Here is a 22,878-nt window from a genome sequence, read left to right on the forward strand (position 1 = left end):
CCAGGAGCAAGAAGTGTGTGCAAAACCATCTTGGTCCTTTCCTGTGTTCCACCTCCAGACTGAGTGGAGGGAAGGCCGGTCTCTCAGGAGCTTGACCCAGGCTTCCCTGATGTCTACGCCTGCCCTTTTCTTTCATTATTGTCTTGAGCATTCACTTAAACAATTAGCAGTAACATACTTTGACCTATTACCTGAAGATTTTGTCTATGTCTTTTCTTGTAATCCTCCAGTCCCTTTCTCATTTTGCAGCTAGCACTCAGGCCAGCCACTGGCTCAGAGAGAAAAAAAAGTATTTTCCTCACTTGAATTCAAACGTACCAACTCCACAGGGAACAAGGCATTCTCAGACACCATTAATGGATTTGAGAGACTACACTGTGATGCAAGAACAAGATTTTCCTACCCAAAGGATTGTCTGATGGGTCGAGAGTGATGTTTCCCTGATTATCAGAGAGGAAACAAAGTATGTGAACTGCTAGTCTCTTCTGAGGGAAAAAAATGGTAGATGTCAGAAATGGGAGCTGTCAGAAATCCTAGGGAAGTAGAGGTAACTTTTCTGAGTTGCAGGTAGGACTTGAGGAAACTTGAGGTTGTCAAAACAGAAATGGCTATGGACTTATTCTATTCATGGGTCTGAAGTTGCCTCAGAGTGCCCCTGCCCAGCTTGATGTGACTCTGGGAAATGAATCCAGTGTGCTCATGAAGAGCATACAACTGTTGAGGGCTCTTGGATAATCCCCTACTTCTCTCCCTCACCCACTTCGATCCCCCACAACATGTAGATGCCTCAGAGGGAGCTTTGGTAGCAAGGACAGTCACTGACCTCTAGGGTCCCTTTAGATAGGAATAGGGTACATCCATGTAACCATTTGGGCAAAACAATCCCTGAGGGCCACAGGAGACAACAGACCTCAGTGGATGATATCTTGGACACCTGCCTATGCCCCATTCTTTCTTACAGCATTTTGGCCTCTCAAACTTAGAGCTGATACCATGGACAAGAGGAGAGATTGTGTCTTTGAATTGTCTAGGATTATGTTTCTGCTGCTGGAGGAATCAGAGCCTGTAATTATTGGTTGAATAGTTAAGAAATGAATCTTTCAATTATTGAGAAAAATAAAGCTTGATTTATTTATTTATGCATACAATAACTGGGATGTAGGCCAGAGGTACAGACAGGTGAGAGGATTCACCAGAGACAGAATGGGGAACAGAACAGGAGGATCTACTGGTGAGGGGAGCAGCAGGCGAGACAGGAGAGGTCTGCTGTGCCGTGTGGGTAGCTCCCTGGCCAGGGATCGAACTCGTGCTGCAGTGGCTGCTGATAGCTTCATGGTGCTGAGACTTAACCCCTTGTGCCACCAGGGAGGCCCCAAAATAAAGTTTACATTAGTCACACACATGATTTTTCTCAGCGGAAATGCATCATCTGTGTACATGGTCTAGTTATCTTTTTCTGTATTAATGCCTGGTCTACACAGCTGGACTGTGAGATATTCATGGCTGGAGAGTAGCTCCTTCCTTCACCCCTTTTTTCCTATTCGGCACCTTGTACATAACAGGCCCCATTTTCAGGAGAAAAATTTAGGCAACAGGATGTGCATAGCTGTTTCATTTACAAATTGTTTGCCAGAGGATCAGTTCAAGAGTCTCTCAGCGCTGACTTAAATTGAAAAGGTTCTCCCAAGTATTCATTTTCACATTAAGAGAAACAAGTATTTCTTCGAGCATCTACCATGTGCCAGGTCTACATCCACATCTTCTGAGAGTAGCTCTGGCTGTTGAGGGGTCTGTTATTGGACATACCGATGCTGTGTGGCTGAGTGAATTGAACTTGCATTGGCTTTAGAACAACACCTTGGAGGTTTTGTTGCCTGTTATTTTAAACACATATATAATCTGATGGCAAAAGTGACAAATGGTTACTTTGGAAGACTTGCAGAATTTAGAAGTAAACAAACCGTGTTCATAAACTCAGAATCTATAAAATTAGAAGCAGTCGATGTTAACATTTTGGTGTATGTCACCACTTGTGCATTATAAAATCATGGACTTTGTTGTGTAAAGAAATTTCTGATAAACTAGGTGTGAGGGTGGGGAGAAAGAGAGTTTTGCTTTTTCCTAAAAAAGGATGATGGTATCATTTGAGAGTTTCAGTGACTAAGTGTATCCAGTGACCAAGTATATAATGCAGTTATGGAAGAAATTTGAAAATGTGTTGCAGATTAGAAAAAGTTGATAATTAGGTTTCTGGTAGCTGAGGGGGATGTGAAACCAAATAAAGCATATACTTGAACCTAATTCATGACATATTAATGAAAATAGCTCTTGATTAAATCAAATGTTATTTCCTTGCCGAAGTTCTCCCGTCTACTTAAGGTAGAGTTAGCCAGTGAGTCCCGCTGTGCTGCTAAATATTTCTGCTGTCCACATGGGGATATTCAATATACAATATTTACTATTTTAATAAAACAATGTACTGTTATTTCTGTATTATATTTTAAGGAGACAGTATAATCTAACAGAATAGATTTTGGATTTAAAAACCCCAAGTTCAAATTCCAGCCTTACCATTTGCTAGCTATATGACCTTGGATAAGCTATTTAGCCTCTCTGAATTGTGTCCTTATCTATAAAATTAGAATAATAACACCTACTTCATAAAGTTGTTGAGTGAGACAAATAGGACAATGTTCGCAACACACTGACCCACCCTAAAACACAACCAATGCATAATAGGTATAATTATTTTTATTACAGAACTTGTTATGTTTTTTGCAACAACCGGTTCAAGAATGCAGTAGAAATTGCAGCATTGCAATTACTGATTTAGGAATGCTCTCCTCTGGACTGTGAACACCTAGAGAGCAGGCCCTGGGTCCTGACCTCTCTTGTTCAACTTCTCTCCACTAGCAGAATAGTTCATAAGCAGTGAGTCATCTCTATGTGCTTGCTGGAGGATAAAATAGCATTGGAAAATGGCAGATCATATGCTCTTCCCTCAGGAGTTCTGTATCCTGACAGAGTTTTAGAGCTGATTCTAACCACAAACATTAACTCTAGTAATCAACATTTTACAGGGTCATTTCCACTCTTAACACAAACTAATGTTTAATGAGCACTTACTATGTGGCAGGTTTTTGTCCTAGTGCTTTTAACTGCATTGAGACAACCCTACAAGGTGGCTATTCTATCTTTTCAACAGTAAGCAAACTGAGGCCCAGAGAGGGTGTTAGGGACTCTCGTCTGAGGTATTGTCCCAGCCCCAGAGGAAAGTCCTACGTCCTTGGCCTTCCATTTGAGTGCCTATGTAGGAGGTGAGGAAAAGAAGCAATAACATATTTTTCTTTCTCTTTAGCAAGGCATGTTATTTATTTTGCAGTCTCTTTTCTCTTCTGGAAAAATAAAAGAAATTCTTGCCTCATTCATGATTTTAACCCTGCTGAAGTCCAGGGCAGGATTTTTCCTTTGCAGAGCCCTGTTCATGTTTGCAAATGAATGTTAGAGTACTTTGCAGAGAGTTCCAAGCAATAATTAATTTTTAAAAAGCAGTATGAAACAGCCTTTCAGTACATTAAAGTAGTAATAACAGTAAGTCATAGCCCATATGTCTGAAAACAATTAAATCACCTGTGAAACCATAAATCTACCAATAAGCTACATAAAATTGAAAGTAGAACACATGAAGAATTTTTTAAAAAACAATGTGCCCTTGAAGAGAACATTTTATCCCATCTGATCCATGCTGTATACTAATGAGATTTACCGAAGATGTGTTCGGTTTACTTACTTGACGAAAAGATATGTTTTCAAAATAAGAAAGATCTCAGAATTATTTTACTTAAAGGAAGCTGATTGGAATCTCACCAGATTCCACATTTGTCCTATTGACCAGAAGTCTTCTGACTTGTGAAAATATTTCTATTTCCCTTCCCCTTTTCCTAATGTCCTACAAAGACCTGTATTAGGATGGGAAATATTTTCTGAGTCCCAAAGGAGTCAGCCAGTTAGTTGAAAGAAATAGCTGAGCTGAGCATGGAGAGGAGCTACTCAAGGGGGTAAAGATGCCTCAGGATAACTTTTCAAACATAGTGACATCTGCCATGTGAGGGATAAGATGTGGTTCTGCAGAGTGTTATATTATTCTGTGTTCACACACATATCACAAAAGATGCTAAAAAGTGTCACATTTAAGAGAATAACGGCATGGTGTTTAGCGTATTTATTATTTAAAAGTTTCTTTTAGCTTATTCCAGCATTAGACACAGAAATGGAGACTATTAGCTTAAGATTGATATTCTTCTCTAAGAAAATACATTAAGGAAATGGAAAAAGGGGGGAAGCCACCAAGTTCCTGAAATATGAATTTTAATTTACTTTTGCTAACATCCTCCTCTACATCATCACCATAATCTAAAATCTAAGTAGACAAACTAAATCCATTTAGTGAAACTGTATTCTGACATACTAGTAAAAATTCACATGTACACTATATAGTGAATTTTAAAAACAATTTAATCATCATTGTACCTGCTTAGCAGTACCTTTTGTAGTGCAACAGGCCACCCTTCCTTGGAAACATACTTTGAAAAATATGATGATTGCGAACCTTTGCCCTGGAATTGAGGACAAAATGGCATCTGATGTCCGTTCCTGGATGGAGATAATATTCTGAGAGGAAGAAAGGAGAAGTGTAGTGTGCTGAGAAAGCGTGGCAGGGAAGCCTACATTGCAAGTACATGGTGTGTACTCATTAAATGTTTGATGAGTAAGTTATGAAAAATGTTGGAGAATGCTACTAGTTGTTTGCGTCACAAGGATTGTCATTTGGGAGAGTTGCTCCAGAAGCAATGAGTCTCATTCGATGTGAATTTAGTTTTCCTTACATCATTCATTTTTTGATGTGTCAGGATCTGTCCTACAGGCTAGGAACACAACTATGCCTCATAGACATTGCTCTTATAACAAGCAAATAAAACCACACTCTTAGCCATTCATTAACCTCAGGTAGTATGAGTCTGCCTTTTTCTGTAGTATGAGTCCTGTCTGCCCCAAGGTGAGGGCGGGCCTGGTAGGAGAGGCAACGAAGAGGGCCCCTATAGGAACTCCTGTCCCTGTCCTCTGTTCCAGGATATGGGTTGACTCAACCGTCATCATCTGAAACTCTCCATCAAAAAACTGGAATCAGAAGGGGGTCACTGCTTTGGAAAAGGTCTTCTTGGGATAATAAACAAATTTCTTAGGCCTTTTTAAAAAAAAATTCTATGTAAACATACTAGGTTTTAGTTTTCTTGGCTGCATCTGCTATCAGAATAATCAAACAATTTAAAGTGAGCAGGTTTCCCTGAGGACAGTGGATTGCTGATAGGTCCCACAGGACAGCAGTTATCATACAAGTCTCCTGTCTCCTTTACTGCCCAGCCTCTCCACCCTTATCACCAGCTCTCCCCTTGTTTTGTTTTATATTGTTGTGTAAAAGCTGGGTTGGAAGTCTGCATTTTCAGCATGGCTAGCCTACATCACCCTCTGATACCAGACAATTTCTGCTTCATTTATGGGTCTGTAAAAAGGGTGCCACATCCCCCTATCTTTCTATGTTAATATAGTCATAATTTGCTTTTTATGCATGAGATTTCTCAACCATAAAACCAGAGTTGGAGTCTGGTTTCATCTGTACCAATGGTTCTGGTTCAGGCAAGTTTGTTACATACCAGACAGGTAGGGGAAGTTCCTAATCAAGGTTGTTTGATTTCCAGCAGCAGAATTTAAATATCTGGCTGTTGAGTTAGAAATGACACGATTCTGATAAGTGGATGCTATTGAACAGCTGTTGTTGACTCTGTTTTCCAAGTGTGTCCTTTGTTATCATGTGTAAACCATTGTTACCTTTCCTATTAACTGGTGTGACTGGATCCCAAAGAATAAGGGCGCTGAATGAAACCAGTCCAGCAGCATTTAGGGATCACGTATGCCCTTGTTACTTCCCTGGGCAGGACTATGTTGAATTGGATGACAACAGGAGAGCCAGGCAGCTGTCAGGGACCAGGTCCATGTAGCCCAATTCCATGATGGGAGGAAGGAGCAGAGAGTAGAAGAAATGTCAGAGTAACTTAAAGTATAATTCCAGGCCGCATGGCATATATGTGATATGACAGCGACAGTCACTTAGAAAGGAGTGACTTTATTGGAAGAAGGGTATTTGGTAGCCTGTGGATTAAAGATGAGGACAGAATATCAGGTAATCAAAAGTTGTGGCCCCCAATTAAAGGAAGGCCTTCACACAGGATCGTGCTCAAAGGGCTGCTCTGACGCTCACTGAAGTGTCTTGCTGTTGTGTCCCCTAGAATAAAACGCCCATGCCTTCCGAAAAGACAGCAAAATCCTGAAACCACAGAAAAATTCATTACAATGTTGCACTAAATATTGGTGAGTACGGTATTCACTTTATAAGTAAACATTCCTGTCCTACCTTGAGTTCCAGCAGTAGTTGGTATATATTGTATTGCCACATTAAAAAAAAATCTCAACTTAAAACAACTTATCTCATGCAGTTCCTGAGGGTGAGGAATTGTCCACCCCAGAGGAGTAATCAGACTGTAATATAATGAAAAGGGTATTTATTCAAGAATAGAAATTAGGATTTGGGTGCATAAGCAAAGGAGAGCTGCAAGGTTGTACCAACATGGCCGGGGTGAGGAGTGTTTTAAAGGGTCAGGCAGGGAAGCATCTGAGTTTAGGTCATTTATGGTGAACTTTTTGGGATTGGTTCTTATGTCCACTGTCTGTCTCTGATTGGTGGGCAGAAGTCTCCAGACAGAGAGCTGTTGTGGGAGGTTTCAGCACAATCAGCAGATTATCTCTTGTTATTTGTAGTCACTAAACAGCTGAATCAGGCTGTTTAATTTTCTCCTAGAAGGCTGAACATGACAGAGACAAGATGGAGTCTATTTAATGCCAAAGAGTTTCCAGAGTATCAAGGAGTGGCTTATCTGGATGGTTCTGTCTCAGAGTGTCTCTCTTAAGGCTGAGATTGAGCTCTGGGCCATCTGAATGCTTGGCTAAAGGATTCCAAGATGGCTAACTCGTATGGCTGCTGGCAGGAAGCTCAGTTCCTCAGCACATGCACAACTCCGAGGGCTATTTAAATATTCTTAGGACAGGGCAGTTTTCTTCTCCTAGAGCAGGTGACCCAAGAGTAAGGCAGAAGCCACAGTGCCTTTATTATTGGTCGCAAAGACACAGAACATCACTTCTTCTACCTTCCATTCATTGGAAGTGAGTCAGTAAGTCCCGATCATGTGCAAGGGGAGGGTAGGAATTTGGTTCCACTTTTAGAGGAATAACTAAAGGATTTTAAATTTCTACATATAGTTCTCATCTGGGATGTAAATTTCAGTAGTATACTCAGGACAAACCATAAGATTTGTGGGACCCACTGCAAAATAGACATACAAAGCTACTTGTCTAAGTATTCCTAAGAATGTCAAGAAATTGACAGAACATTAAACCAAGCAGGGCCCTTCCAGGAGTCAGAGCCAATGCTATTGTCCAGGTCACACACCGTGAAAGGCAGCACCGAGTATGGTGGTTAAGAACATGGGCTCTGAAATCAGATCTCAAATCCCAGTAACAACTGCTTAAAAATTATGCCACTCTTTGAAAAATTACTGAATCTTTCTGAACCCCAGTTTATATTTCTTTAAGATGGGCATAATTAATTTACATGCTACTTTGGATTTTTGAGGATTAAAAAAAGTAAGTACAGTGCCTGGCTTGTATTTGTAGATATAATGAGTGATATAATTTTTAAGATGATTTAGGTGTGAAGAACAAGAAAAGAACCACTGAGCTGATAATTTAGATTCTTTAGCTGACAATCGTAAATTCCATAAAGCAGGAATAGTATCTCATGCTCTCTGAAGGACCAATGTCCTCTGCACCTATCATGTACCCATATGTCTGAGTCTGGAAAACATGGCACATAAGCTACAGTAAGAATAACTGAGCTATGTCTCAGAAATGGAATATTTCCAACATTCTAAAAGGTAGAGCTATTTACCACAGCTATTTTTGAAAGAAAATGCATATAAGATAAATATTTCATTGGCTGTTTTAATATCAGACATTTATCAACATCTTAGAAGTGGTTGCCATGAACTGTTTTCTATTAATAACTCAGTTGAAAACAATTAAGTGGGAACTCTCCCATAGCATTATTCTCTCTGAACAGCTCAAAAGACAACAGCAAAAACTAAATCAATTCCTAAATGGGTCTTAGCACTGGCAGAATGATTTTATAAGATACTTTAGTGTGTCAGGTAGGCTTCCTATTACCTTTTTTTTTTTTTTTAAAGATTTATCTATTTATTTATATAAGCACTGGGGTACAGTCAGAAGCGCAGGACGGTGAGAGAATTCACCAGAGCCAGAGTGGAGAGCAGAGCAGGCAGACTGACCAAGTACACTGCTGAGGGGAGCAGCGGGCGGCAGGAGAGGTCTGCGCGCCATGTGGGACCCTCGCCCCAATGGCTGGGGATCGAACCGGCTCTGTAGAGGCTGCGGGCAGCTTCGCAACCCAGCGCTCAACTGCTGTGCCACCAGGGAGGCCCCCTATTACCTTTTTGATTCATATTGAGTGTGGGCCAGCAAAGTCAACAGCAATCGAATGGAGTCTGTGCAAATTCTACAAACATAGCTCAGGGGACCACAGCTAGTGCTGCAGTTACCCCACTTGGAAGTTCCATTTCACACCAACAACTGTCTTCAAAAATCAACTGTTTCCACATGGACTTTCTTCTACTAAGTTATTAACCAAAGCTATGGTTAGGTTAAGACGTCTTTCCTCATCTGCAAAAATCGTGTGCACCAAAACCAAGAATTAGAATCCAGAAACAAGGCCTCCCTGATGGTGCAGGGGTTAAGACAGCACTATCAAGCTATTAAGCTATCACCAGCCACTGCAGCATGAGTTCAATCCCCTGCCTGCCAGGAGCAACCCATATGGTGCAGAAGACCTCTCCTGCCTCGCCCGCTGCATTCCTCAGCAGTGCATTTCAGTCAATCTGCCTGTTTGGCTCCCCACACTCTGTCTCTGGTGAATTCTCTTACCTCCCCCTCCCCCGCACCTCTGGCCTGCAGCCCAGTTCTTGTATACATAAATAAATAAATCTTAAAAAAAAAAAATCCAGAGGGCCTCCCCTGGTGGCACAAGTGTTGAGCGCCACGCTCACTGTGAAGCTGTCGGCATCCTCTGCAGCGCTGGTTCGATGCCGGCGGGCTGGGCGAGGGTCCCACATGGCCTGGCAGACCTCTCCTTCCTCCCGCTGCTCCCCTCAGCAGTGTATTTCAGTCAGTCTGCCTGTTCTGTTCCCAGCTCTGTCTCTGGTGAATTCTCTCACCCTCCCGTGAATCTGGCCTGTACCCCAGTTCTTGTGTAAATAAATAAATAAAAATCTTAAAAAAAAAATCCAGAAACACAGTACAGCAGGTCTGAGGATAAGGTTTTGTTAGAACATTGATGAGAGAGAAGAAATCTTAGACAAAATCAAACAATGATTAGTGGAGGACCTGCTCCCATTGAACAGCATTGTCCTTAACAGGGCAGTTTCCAGGGTCCTATTGACAACATTAAGTGAGGGCCCTGGCGTGCTACTGAATGGTGCCAGAAATAGCTGACACAGATGAAAAGATGGTTTCATCAAGGACCTGAGAAATATAAGTAGGCAGAGGTGCCAGTTATTTATTCACATGAGCAGATTTATAGAAAACATTAAGAAAAATAGTGCAAGTTGGATTCTTTTCACAAACACATTAACAAGCCGGGGAGATAAAAGTGCAAATAGACACCCCGTAGTCTCCCTGCGTTAACTAGTCAAGTCAGTGCTCTTAGCAATAATCTTCTGTTTCTCAAGGAACTTCTTTATTCCCCAGCCCAAAATTAGTTTCTTAATTTGAAACAGCCATAAACAAACATTACTAGCGAAATCCCTTGAGCGCTCCTCTTCCACACCCTCTCCCCCCTACACACATTTTTCCTGCTGCTTTGTTTGTTCTCAGTTCTTTTTGCCTTTGTGCTCAATACAAGGACCTGCAGTGGTGTGGCTTTCTGAAATTCCTTCATAAGTCTCTTGAAAGATATTTAAATTCCGTTTTGACAGGAGAGAATTCACGTTAATTTCAATCAATTCTGTATTAAATGTAAACAAACTTCCATAACATCAAAGGATGGATTTTAGCACTGGAGTGGTTTCTAAGGTTGCCCACAGCGCTCTAATTCTCTTGTTGGCCTGTTGTACTGTCACTGCACAGTGGGATAAACACAGCCTCTGATCAGAGCAGCTGCTTGACTTGGAGATCCTCCCTCTTCTCCACTATCTCTACTTGACTCCCAATTTTTGCCACCCTCTCTTCTTTCCCTATCTGTCTTCCTGTAAGCTCCCTCCTCCCCTCACATCAACAAAGATTCCTTGGCCATGTGGCTTTCCCCTTCAGCTTCCTCTTAATAGTGTTTCATAGAGGGCATGAGCTAGTCATTTGCCCGAGTGCTCTGGCCTTCACCAACTCTGCTCTCACACAGGGCAACTCTCGCCAGCTGCCTTGCCCTCTGCGCCCACACAGGCTGAGCCAATGGGCCTAATAGGCAGAACTGGGAGGGAGAGGGAAGGTAGAAGTCAGGCAGCTTCTCCTCCTCTCCTTCTATTTTGAGTGATTTCTCTGTGCTGGCTGCTTCCCTTCCATGATCCCAGCAGCTGCCAGGTACCCCCTTCCTTTGTGATCTCAGTATCTGCCAGGAATCCTTCCTGCGTTGTGACTTCTCTCTGATGATTCTGTGTTCCAGGCTCTGATTTTTCCCAGCCTGGTTATAAATCCTAGATTAATGGATTCTGACTGTCGTGTTAATCTTTGGGTGACCCCTAATTCACTTCTCAATGAATTTCTTCCATCACAAATATGATAATTTACTTTATTATGTTCCCTTTTTCTGAAATTTCTACAGTGGTTTCTCTTTTCTCAATTGGGCCCTGACTGAAAGAGGGGTCTTAAGAATATAACAACAAACACCAAGAGCGTTTAGCTTGGTGACACATAGAGGTGCTTGGAAGAGTGAATGCTTGGAAAAAGCAAGGAGACTCCCACCCCCTCCCACCTACCTGCTCTTGTGCAACCTGAGTTATATCCTTTCACAATAGACTATACTCAATTTCAGAAATTATTGCTTCCTACAAGCCTCTTGAATCTCACATCTTAATGGAGTCTTCATAAACTGAATCCAGATGACAAAATACCCTCAGAGAATGGCAGAGCCACGGAATGGAACGGGCTTAGGTCCCTAATCACCACAATGGAGCAAGGCATTCTACTGAACTGGGAAGACCATCCTCAAACTGGCCTATGTTCAAGAAAGAGACTATTACTACTTTTGTGCCATTCTGTATTTGGGTGGTTATTTGTTACAATAGTTATGCACCTCTACTAGGGGAGAATATAACTTGTAAGAGGAAAAGAGATAATACTCAAGCAATAGCTTACATCCTGAAGTGTAATTGACACAAATAACATTATATAATATATATACACATATTTTAATTAATTTTTGGACTGATGAGATTAATTTGATCATCACATTTATATATGGTAATAGAATCTTCCTTGCGTATAACTGAGTCAGCCATGTAAACGTGTTTAGACTAATGCATAGTAGTAGGTCAGCTAATGTTGAAAAAGAGATACAAACGTTCAGACTCAATGGGATAATCATAATTTTGATGGAGCAAAGCAATTAAGGTGGAAAGAAGAATTAAAAGAAAAAAAAAACAATAGCAATTATATATGATATAACATATCACCACTCTCAGATCAACGGTTCTTCAGAGTGGAATGCCATGCATAACCTTACTCTATGCTGTTTCTAGGGTTTTACTCACAGGGTGAACCTTCTCAAGCTAACTGCTATCAAAACCTAATGTTAAAGGTAAGTTTGAGGTGCACATGAGGGGTGCACTAGGGAAACAGATGGAGCATCTTCATGTGCTCAGGATACCCTGTTGCTTCCATTATCCTAAATACAGAGAAGAGGATTTTCTGTCCATATTTCACTAATATGGGCTTTACAGCAAAAGGTTATGTGAGATTTGTGAGTGACTTTCTTTCTCATTCCCAGCTGAGCAGGCACGTCCCACCTCCTTTGCACCACTTCTCGGGACTCCATAATGTGACCTTGATCATCACAGCGTTCAAAATCTAGCATCTCACCCGACAGCAGCACATTTTTGTGTTGTGTTTATATTTTGTGAATCTGAGAAATATTTGTTATAAAGTAGTGTTTATAGCACTACGTGAGTCAAAGGTCTTGGAGAAAATCTAAGGACTGGTCAGAATCCTCCCCCCAGAAAAATGTACATTGTGCCTTGGTTGTGAGAGAGCATGTGCACTTCTGTGCACACACACACACACATACACACACATGCATGCACACACTCTGACATAAATATCAACAGGCTTATTGAGTCCCGATCAACACTCACTCTATCACTTTGTCCTTACTCGCACATTATTTTTCTATTTATATCCAGGATGTCCTAGGAGTTGCCTTGCATTTAACTTTAGTTTTATAAATAAATGATTTTTCCCCATTCACCTGTTTTTAAATGATGCACTTAACTTCCAAATACAAAATCTGTCAGACAGTATTTAGAGAGAGACTTCCTTATATATTTTTTAAAGATTTATTTATTTATTTATGCAAGCACTGGGTACAGTCAGAAGCACGGGAGGGTGAGAGAATTCACTAGAGCCAGAGTGGGGAACAGAACAGGCAGACCGACGAAATACACTGCTGAGGGGAGAGCAGGCGGCAGGAGAGGTCTGCGCGCCATGTGGGACCCTCGCCGGCAGCTGGGGATCGAACCGGCACTGCAGAGGCTATGGGCAGCTTCGCAGCCCAGCGCTCAACCACTGCACCAGGGGAGGCCGGAGACTTCCTTATTTTTGGACTTACCCTAAGGCAGATAGTTCCATATCTCATCTGTGTTAAAAGATTTCTCTCCAGTGATAGTAAATGTTTCTGTACATGAACAGTCATTTCCTCCTGCGGTTTTGAGATATCTCTCTTTTATATTGGCACTACATGAGATAAAGTTCTGTGATTAGGACATGGATTTATGGGGTGTTATTATTAAATGTATGTGCATGTTGCTTTCCTGTGGTGAAAGACACATGACACAAGACTTCTGTTTGGGGATTGATTTGGTACCTAATGTAATATACATGCCGTAGTAAGTCACAGCAAATGCCACCTGTTCACACCCTGTTATTCCACGTGGGTTCCAAGATGGATAATTTTGCTCATTCTCTTGGCCTTTGCCATGGCTTGTCAGGGATTGGACTCAAGTCCATAAGTCTCAGAAGTGCTCAACTGTGAAATAAGTGCTGAAAGATGAAATGCAATTGATCCTAAGCCATTGTGATCTTTCAATCCCATGTAAGCAAGACATAAGTATTTAAAGTGACCCAATAAATCTTCCTGTGTTTTAAAGTTCATAGATTATAAATATCTGTGGGTTTGCTTGGGAAGGCAGAGTGGGAAAAACATGTATTGGCTTTGAAGTAGAGATAGAAACATATTATGGACCATTAGTGATAAGTGGAGTGGGGTCAGACCAGTGTATCTATTTCTATAGAGATGGGAATCCTTTAGCATCAAGGTATGAGAGGGCATACCCAAAATATAGGAGATGTCAGTTCAAAGATAGATTAAAAATGAAAAACTGACTTTAACATTTGTAGCGATTTGTTGTATTTTAGAATTCTTAAGGAGAGGGATAATCTGACAAATTGATCAAGAGCTATGCAGGAGCCATAGAAGAAAGTGCTTGAAGCATTTAGTATTCACTCATTTATTCATGCAAGAAACATTACTGACTGCCTACTCTATTCCAGGAACTATGTTAAATATAGGAATATGGAAATGAACAACATACGCTTCTGCCCTCTAAACTCAGTGTAGTGAAAGAAACTGGTAAACAGATAATTTGTTCATGGTGTGACATATTCTGTGACAGAGGTTCAGAGTGTTATTGGACAATGAAGTGTGCTTTTCTTATTTTGAAAAATCAGGAGACTTTCTCAGAAGAGGTGATGTTTTCCAGAATAAGGTGTTGGCCATAGGAAGAGAGAAGAAGAGGCATATCACGTAGCAGAAACAGCATATGCAGAGGCAAAGGTAGAGTCCTAAGAGATCAGAAACTGGAATGACTTGACTCAAAAGGGCTGTGTGGGAGAGAAGTGGGAGGTGGGCTGGAGAGAGAGTAGAAATCACACGTATGCCATGATAGCAATAGGTCTACATGGATTTAGGATAAAAAGGCAGGGGCAGTTAGTATAGAGAAAAGTGCATGGATCTTTGAGATAACTAGGAGGTAGAATAATAGTAGAACTTCTAAAGAGATAGAAGTCAGAAGATGACAGAAATAGAAGAGTCTAGAATGATGTTAGTGCTGGCTTGGGATAACTTGATTAGTGGTGGTGCCACACACCACGATTTAGAATAAAGGACAAGAATGGGCTGAGATTTGGTTGGAGAGATGATTCCTCTTTTCATATTGTGTCTAGGGTAGCTGTGAGTTTCCATACCTCTGCATTGAGTTTGGTGGTTAGCAGACACTTGATGGTGAGGAACTTGTAGTTGAATCTTAGAGTGAAGTAGGTGAATTTAGAGAGAAGAAAGTTAAGAACAGAATCTAAGTTAGCATCAGCCTTTAGGGGGAATGGCAGAGAAACAAAAGAATGCTAATTAATATTGAGGAAAAACTGAGAATATTAAGAGGAAAATAAGGAAGAAGGGCAAATAACAACCAATAAAGAGTGGTTCAAGAGGGTAGTAAATCAAGAACGTGGCAGAACAGTCAAGTGATATGAGGACCTAAAATGACCTTTATAAAGTGACAACTGAAAGATCACTGAGAAGGTGGGCAGGATTGGTTCTCAGTAAGTCAAAGGAGTAAAGGATTGAGGTAAATGAGAGGGGGTGAGAAAGTAGTCAGAAACTTAGCTACAGAGCTTTCCAAAATTTGAGTGGTAGAAGAGAGAATGTTTAAGACTGAGGCTTCTTTTTCCACAAACATAAGAATGCAACTTTATTGCCTCAAAATTCTGATTAAAGTCCCCTTCTCTCAGAGGCTCACAGTTTAATCTTTTAAATATTTATACCCACCAAGCAGATGTTTTTCTGACTTAACAGTAGTTTATATTATAAAAGCAATCATCCTCCCCTCCAAATATATGTATATATATTTATATAGTGTAGTATAAAACATCATCTACTTCTAAGACTTTAATATACCCTACCACCCATTGAGGTTACTAACTAGAAATCATCTGGTCATCACAGCATGGTGAGAAGGACTAGGATTGCAATCAAGTGTCAGCATTAATTTCAAATGCAAATACACGAGGATGAATTATGGAACAAAAACCAAGTAGAACTAAGGTGTTTGAAATAGTAACTAGCTAGGAAATAGCTGGTTGAGAATTCAAATATTCCATATATAGTACAAGACCTCACATGTGACTAGGTCTGCCAGTTTTTTTTTTTTTTTTTTTTAAAGATTTATTTATTTATTTATACAAGCACTGGGTACAGTCAGAAGCGCAGGAGGGTGAGAGAATCCACCAGAGCCAGAGCGGGGAGCAGAGCAGGCAGAAGGACCGAAGTACACTGCTGAGGGGAGCAGCGGGCGGCAGGAGAGGTCTGCGCACCATGTGGGACCCTCCTCCGGTGGCCGGGGAGCAACCGGGGATCGAACCGGCGCTGCAGAGGCCGCGGGCAGCTTTGCAACCCAGCGCTCAACCGCTGCGCCACCGGGGAGGCCCAGGTCTGCCAGTTTTGAGGACTGGAACAGAAGTATGCCCCTGCCCCCGTCTCTATTAGCTTTACTGGAATTCTTGATTTTATTCTCAATTTTTCATTAAGGCTAGGCTAGCACAGTGGACCAAAGATCTTGGATGCATTGACCTTGACAGAGTTTTTTTATAGGAGTAATTCTCCTTTGAGATGGTCATGATAGCTAACCATAAGCTGGTAATGGGACTCCTCACCACCACCCAATACTCCTATTATCTCACACACTGCCCAATACATGTGTGCACAAGATTTCATGAAATGGAAAGAAGGTTCTGTTTCACCAAAGAGTATGCCATAAGGAAATCTAAGGACCTTGCATTCAAGAAAATGCTCTCTGTGGGCCCTCACTCAATAGCATTGGTTATCAGATCTGCCAGTTTCTAGCATTTTGTGATGGAAAAGCTCACTAATGTTCTGATGGGAAGGTATTACAAACACGTAGGCATGCAATATTTATTGATTTATTTTACTAGGGCAAATTTAGAAAAACAACCAAAAAAATTTTACGGGCCACTTATTTTGTCCATGATGAAAATAGTTTTATTATTTTTTCCTGATTATAAAAATAAAATGCTTGTTATTACAAAAGCTCAAATATCGTGTTTATGAAAAAGATGTAAATACAGCTTGAAATTCCAAAGCCCAAAAGGGGCCACAGTTTAAAAGACAACTCAAGTCATTTCTTTAATATTTGACTTTGCCTAGAAAAATGTCAGTGTCTTTTAGCTACTAAATTTTTTAATATTGGTATTTGCAAACTGAGACTTAAATATTTGAAATGGAGGCTCATAAAGGCAGCTTTCTAATCTTTTACTCAGAATCGAAATCCTGGAGTGCTCTGTAGCCCTTAGACCTTAGGTTACATGTCACTGATTTAAGAACAGCTGAGACAGCACTGAAGGATGGGGTGATGGGGAGGCCTTTGGGAGCCTTGGAGCAGCATCACAGTCTTATTGTCTAAGGGACTGGGAGGATGTTACAAAGGAAAAAGGAGTTAGATCCGTTGGAAGAAGATGACAAAGACCTAAATCTGGAAGGTCCCAGTCTCAGACTTTCATGCTCACTCATTTTAGTGATGGGTCAACATAGCACCAAATAGACACTCAATAAATACTTTTTGATGTAGGACAATTTTCATTCTACTTCACTTTTTGATCCTGGGGCAGTGATGCCTGACTGCAGGGTCTAGAATAGAAGAAATCCTCAACCCCAAACCTGTTGAGACTTTCTAGAGCTGATAGTCTGGAATAATTATTCCACCACTTAAAATCACCCCTTGGGACCAAAAGCACTTAGGCATCAAAGTGTCAGGAAATGCAGAGATTGTTTTTCCCGTGCCCAGACTAAATCTAGGTGGTGGTATTTGCTTTAGGCTGGAAAGGCTGCAAATGAAAATTAAAACATTATAAAAAACACTTTCCAATCAGATGAACCTGTCAACTTGTAGAAGCATGCAGGACCCTGCAGGACTCCTCAGAGGGTGATGGGAGCTTGGAGGAGATTTTGAAAGAGCAAGAATTTTTGAGGGAATTACAGGCTTGATGCCCTTGACTTATGTCAAGGTCATCTCAAGATTTGGAAGAATTTGTAAAGTACCTACTAGAGGAGGATGGGAGGAGGTTGAGACAAGTGAGGCCTGACAAGAAGGCCTCAGAGAGACTAAGACATAAGTGTCTGCTCCCTTTTCTTAGTGATATTGACACAGACTGCTTTTGGGAGAAAAACCCACATTTCCTCTTTTCTGTCGAAGTGACACATGCTTTGCAAGTCACACATGCTTTGCAAGGCTTGCTTTTCTTTTTTTTTTAAGATTTTAATTTTTATTTATGCATACAAGAGCTGGGGTACAGGTCAGAGGTGTGGTGTGTGTGTGTGTGAGAGGATTCACCAGAGACAGAGTAGGGAACGGAACAGACAGATTGACTGAAATACACTGCTGAGGGGAGCAGTGGGCAAGTCAGGAGAGGTCTGCTGGGCCATGTGGGTAGCTCCCTGGCTGGGGATCAAACTCATGCTGCAGCAGCTGCAGACAGCTTCATAGGTTGTGTCTTAACCCCTTGCTCCACCAGGGAGGCCCTGGCTTGGTTTTCAATGCCCTGGCTCACATGGTCCACTTCTTCCTTTGCCCCAAGTGAGCTGCACTTCGGTGCTACTCTCTGTAAGTTTTGTTCAGTTTTAGAACTTAAGTAGATCACCACCTTGAGCCTTACTTACAGCAAGGCCCTGACTTTGCTGTGGAAAGTCTTGAAAATTGCTCTGAGTTCCATCTGGAAATACTGTGATCATAGTTCAATTTACCCAAAATAATAATAATTTATGAAATTTGTTCATCGGCTTGATGACATTTATTAAATACCTTTTATGTTCCTAGGCTCTGGGGATATAACAATGAACCACAGACAACAATTCTGCCTTCATGGAGCTTCTCATCTTGTACAGATGTCAAGGTTGAGGCCACTGCTGAATTAATGAACAAGCTTGCCACTAAGTTTTGGTTTATAGTCCCAAATTAAATTTTGGTTTAGTCAGTAGTCCTAAACCTGGATTATATGCTATCTTGGCTGATAATAGATTAAAATATTTTTGAGTTACAGAGTTATATTTCTCAATCAGCAGTTTCCTGTGAATACCTGTGATAAATGTACACACTAGGTTCAGATAAATGGCTATTTAGTTTTAGGGACTGAAGCAAGAACAGAATATTACTTCATATGTTTGCTAAATAGCTTTGCCCTTGGTATAGACAGCCAATATTTTTTCCTTTGCCATAATATTTGCCTTTCCTTATAGTCTTCGTTGGGTCTCCTAAGCAACAACATGACAAGCTCCCCAATTATCAACAGAAAAATGAAAATGCCTTTTAAAAGATATTGCAAAAATGTTTAGTCATTTTTCAGATTGATTTATTGTTTAACAGTAAGGATCTGCAATAATGGTACTAACTTGTTACATCTTGAGAGGAAATAAAAAAGACAATTATTTTACCAGTTGAAATGACAAAATGCTAAATTGTAAAATGTCAGGGGGAAAATTCAGGCAATTTAGTTTTCTTGGCAAAGGGTCCATTGGTTTTTTTAAGATCAGAATATTCTGAGCTATAGACAAATGCACCTTTTAGAGTAAAAACTAGATTTTGGGTTTTACTGCCTGATTCAAAAATGTTTTAATGTAAACTATTATATTTTAATAGGGAATGGTTTGACCTTCATAGTCTAATACCTACAAGAAACCCTATCTGTGAGCTCTTTTAATTCCTCTCTTTTTACCTTAAAAAGCTTTATGAATTCTCCTACCAGGAGAAATTCCATCAATCTTTTTACTGTCAGATATTCTTATTGTCACTCATGTTTGGTTTTTAAAATATTTACAGGGAAGAGTTAAGTTTTTACTTCTGAGTTGGGGAGGTCGAAAATGCTATAGAAAGGTATTTATAACACCTAATCTGAATTTCAAGTAATAGTTTGAACATTAAGCATTTATTTTCAAAGCACTCTTTAAATATTTATAAAATATTTCCCTTTGCATGACACTATTTAAGAAAGATTAATTCAATCCTCACTCCTTTGGAGCACTAGTCTAAACTCAAAGGTATATACTAAAGAAATCATAAAGAAATACTTGCTTTCAGAGGCAAAGGAAAAAAAACTCACAGAGGAAATGCTCACAAATGTGAGAGAAAGTATGTAGCCTTGAGATAGGCTACATAGTCAGCCCAGAAACTGGACTGACTAGATTCAAATGGTGGTTCAAATGTTATTGTATAACCTTTAGCAAGCAATTTACCTTTTCTCTGCCTCAGTTTCATCATATGTAGAATGGATAATAACAAACCTCACTGAGCTGTTGTGAGGACTCGAATTAATATACATACAGAACATTTAGAACTTTCTTGAACAGAATAAGCTCTCTAAGACTGTTCTTATTGTTATGGACTTGGGGTATTCATTTGGGGTGTTTCAGCTGAGTTTGATATCAAAGGATAAAGAAAGTGGATAAAAACTAAGTGGGTGGGTAGATGAGGCGAGAAACTATGGCAAAAACAAAGACTTAGATTTGTAGAACTAGTAGTCCTCAATATATTCAATGTGATGTGAAATCAGTATGGACAGAAAGCGTCACCCTTTGGCCAAATTTCTAAAGTAAGCTGCAGACAGAGCCCCAAGAAAATACAAAACTCTGACATCTAGCCACATGCAATGAGGAAGAAGCAGCTCACGTAACCCCTTTGTTGGTCTTTTCCCCAATGTGCAACTCTTTTTCATTCTTTTAAAAAAGGGCCCAAGTGAAAATAACTAAATAAAAAATAAGCCCTACACACTTGGTGATAATTCTCTTTCTGGAGCACACACACACATTTATTTCTATATTTTTCCGTAAGAAAGGCAAGATTTCCCTTGTTTTAATGTAAATCATTGCATGTTTTTATTGAGGTGAAGCATACTTCTTAGATTTTTTACTCCTATAATTTGTTTTTCTCCCTAAAATTTTAATAATGGCTTTCCTGCTTCTTCATATATACTACTTCCTCCAAATAAACTGTGGAGAAAGCAAAAACTGGTTGTGTTGTTGATGGATTTATTATCTTTTCTTGACAATTATTAGAACAACTTTAATTTGTTTCTTTTACATTCAAAAGTTGTTGATTGATTGACTTTTGGGAAGAAGGGCTAGGAAGGCAAAAGTATTTTTAAAACCTTGTGGCATGTCTTCAGAAGTTTGAATTCTGAGATTTGTGAAAACTAGGTTAATGGTGTTTTTAAAAGGGAAATTTTGTTCTAGAAACACTTTTGGCTTTCTAATAGTTGTCTTGGTTCATTTTCTCAGTGTTTATTTGGACGAGTTCAACAGTTTCTAATATTTTCCAAACTGCTGAAGAGCAGGGAGAAAGCCTCAAGGGTCTCCACCAGACTGGGTCCTTCTGGAGACAAAATTGTTGTGTCACACTATGTTGTGATCCATATCCTTCCTCCCAGCAGCTCTCTCAATATTCCTACTCAGCACATACCTGTCCCAGACCTACTTTTTGCTAAACTTGGCTATCTTCCAAGATCAAAAGGTTATAGAATTCCCCCATGCTCCAAATTATTTTCTATTTGTGAACCTGCCATTTCAATTTCTGCTGTTTTTGGAAAGCTGGACTGGACAGCAGAAGTCAGAGGCTCCGTTACTGCTATATTGCTGTCTGCAGTCACTTTGGAACCTACAATCAAATGGACAAAATGGAGAAGTGAATCTAAAACATGTCATCAGGTAGCAGGCTCATATGTTGACTGCTGTGAAGGCTCAGATCTCCAGGGGGTTTGTTAAGCTAGGTTCTCAAGGTGTGAATAGGGTGCTTGGTTGGAGACTGTGGTGTCAGACTGCCTGGGTTCAAATCCCAGCCCTGCCACTGTTTTGAGTGTCTCTTTCTACTGTCGTGTAACTGCCAGCCCAGTGATAATTGTTTATTCTTATTGTTATCACTCATGTTTCTGGGCACGTACAGGCTCGGCTAAGTTTCTCTCTAGGTGTTTCACATAGTGTGGTCAGTCAGTGACTGGGGCTCACTAACTCACAAGGCAGGCAGTTGACACCTGCTGAAGGCGGGTCCTTAGCAGGTGCCATCAGCCAGAACACATGGCTTTCCAAGGATGGAAAGCCTTTCCAAGGCTTTCCAAGGAACACATGGGTTCCAAGGATGAGTGTCCCTAAAGAGAGCAGGGTGAAAGCTGTGGCTCCTCTTATGAGCTAGGCTCAGAAGTCAGGAGCATCACTTTTGCTACCTTCTATTCTTCTGAACTAAGTTCAACCCATATTCAAGTGGAGGACAATTGGAATCCATTCATCAAAGGGAGGAACGTCTTCAAACCACCAGTTATTTCATAGCTGAAAGACCTCTGTGTGCTTGGCTCTCCTGGTCTGGAAAACAAGGATGATGAGTGTAATTTATGGCCCAGGTTTTTGTGAAGATCAAATGACAAAAGAACAGTACCTGGGACTTAGTGTCTTAGTTTAGACTATTATCATGCCTTCTGCACACCTGAATTGATACTGATGGTATCATCAGTGATGCTGGAGCTGTAAAGAGAGCCTGGGAGCTTTTCAAACTTTATTGGTGGCATTTGACAGATCCCAGCGGTTCTTCCGCGTGTGGGAACAGTTACTATATATGGTCTGAATGCTTTGGTTCACCTCATTTTAGTGACAGTTTCCAGATATAGGTCAGCCCGTTTAAACCTGGCCCCATTTATGGCAATTTATTTCATTATAGGATAAAGTAGTTAGAGCCATGAGTAATAATTACTGTGTCTACTGTGCTTTTAACACCTTGGCCAAGTAATCCTCACCTCACCCAGTGAGTAAGTCTGGATGAGCACCCTTCCCTCCTCCAGGATGAGGAAACCAGGACCTGGGTCAAGTGGCTTGTTCTAAATTCTACAAAGAGTCAGGAGGTTGGCTGGAGTCAGAAGCTGGAGGTCCTGATACTCTGGCTCCTGCAGCATACCTAAATAATTCGCAGGTTAATACTCCATTACTGATCACTGCCTAACGTCAGTTAATACATTTATATCCAGTATACTCAGATAAATATGGAAATTTGACATTTCTTTTAGACTATTTCTTTCCCCTGTAACAGAACGTGCGGGTATCTACTGAGCATAACGTTAGGTTAAATGGATCAACAGATATTAAAACTTTTAAAGACTATTAAGTACTCAATATTCTTTTTTCTTTGGTCAAATTAGTATTTTCTGGGTAGTCAAGTTTTTAATCTATTTATTTGCTCCGCCTTCTCCCGCACCCCCAGGCTAGCTTCTAGTTGTCATACCCACCTCCCTCCCACCCCGCAGTTACTATATTTCTTGTTTGGTGCTAGTAAACCCGGGAATAAACAAAGGTGGAAGGCTCGACCGTGCCTTTCCTGGGGCTGGGACCCACACCTCTCCCCTTCTTTGCTCGCCTCCTCGAGGTTACCCCCCGGGGTGCCGAGGCTGCAG

General features: G+C 40.7%; 1 protein-coding gene across 2 annotated transcripts in view; it reads left to right on the forward strand.

The window, feature by feature from the left end:
• MYO1B (myosin IB) overlaps positions 1 to 22,878 on the forward strand; it is a 196,825-nt gene that overhangs the window by 16,206 nt on the left and 157,741 nt on the right. The window lies entirely within an intron of this gene.

This window comes from Talpa occidentalis, unplaced genomic scaffold (genome assembly GCF_014898055.3).
Source record: "Talpa occidentalis isolate TD23 unplaced genomic scaffold, MPIMG_talOcc4v2.1 talOcc4.3, whole genome shotgun sequence".
Taxonomy (NCBI): domain Eukaryota; kingdom Metazoa; phylum Chordata; class Mammalia; order Eulipotyphla; family Talpidae; genus Talpa; species Talpa occidentalis.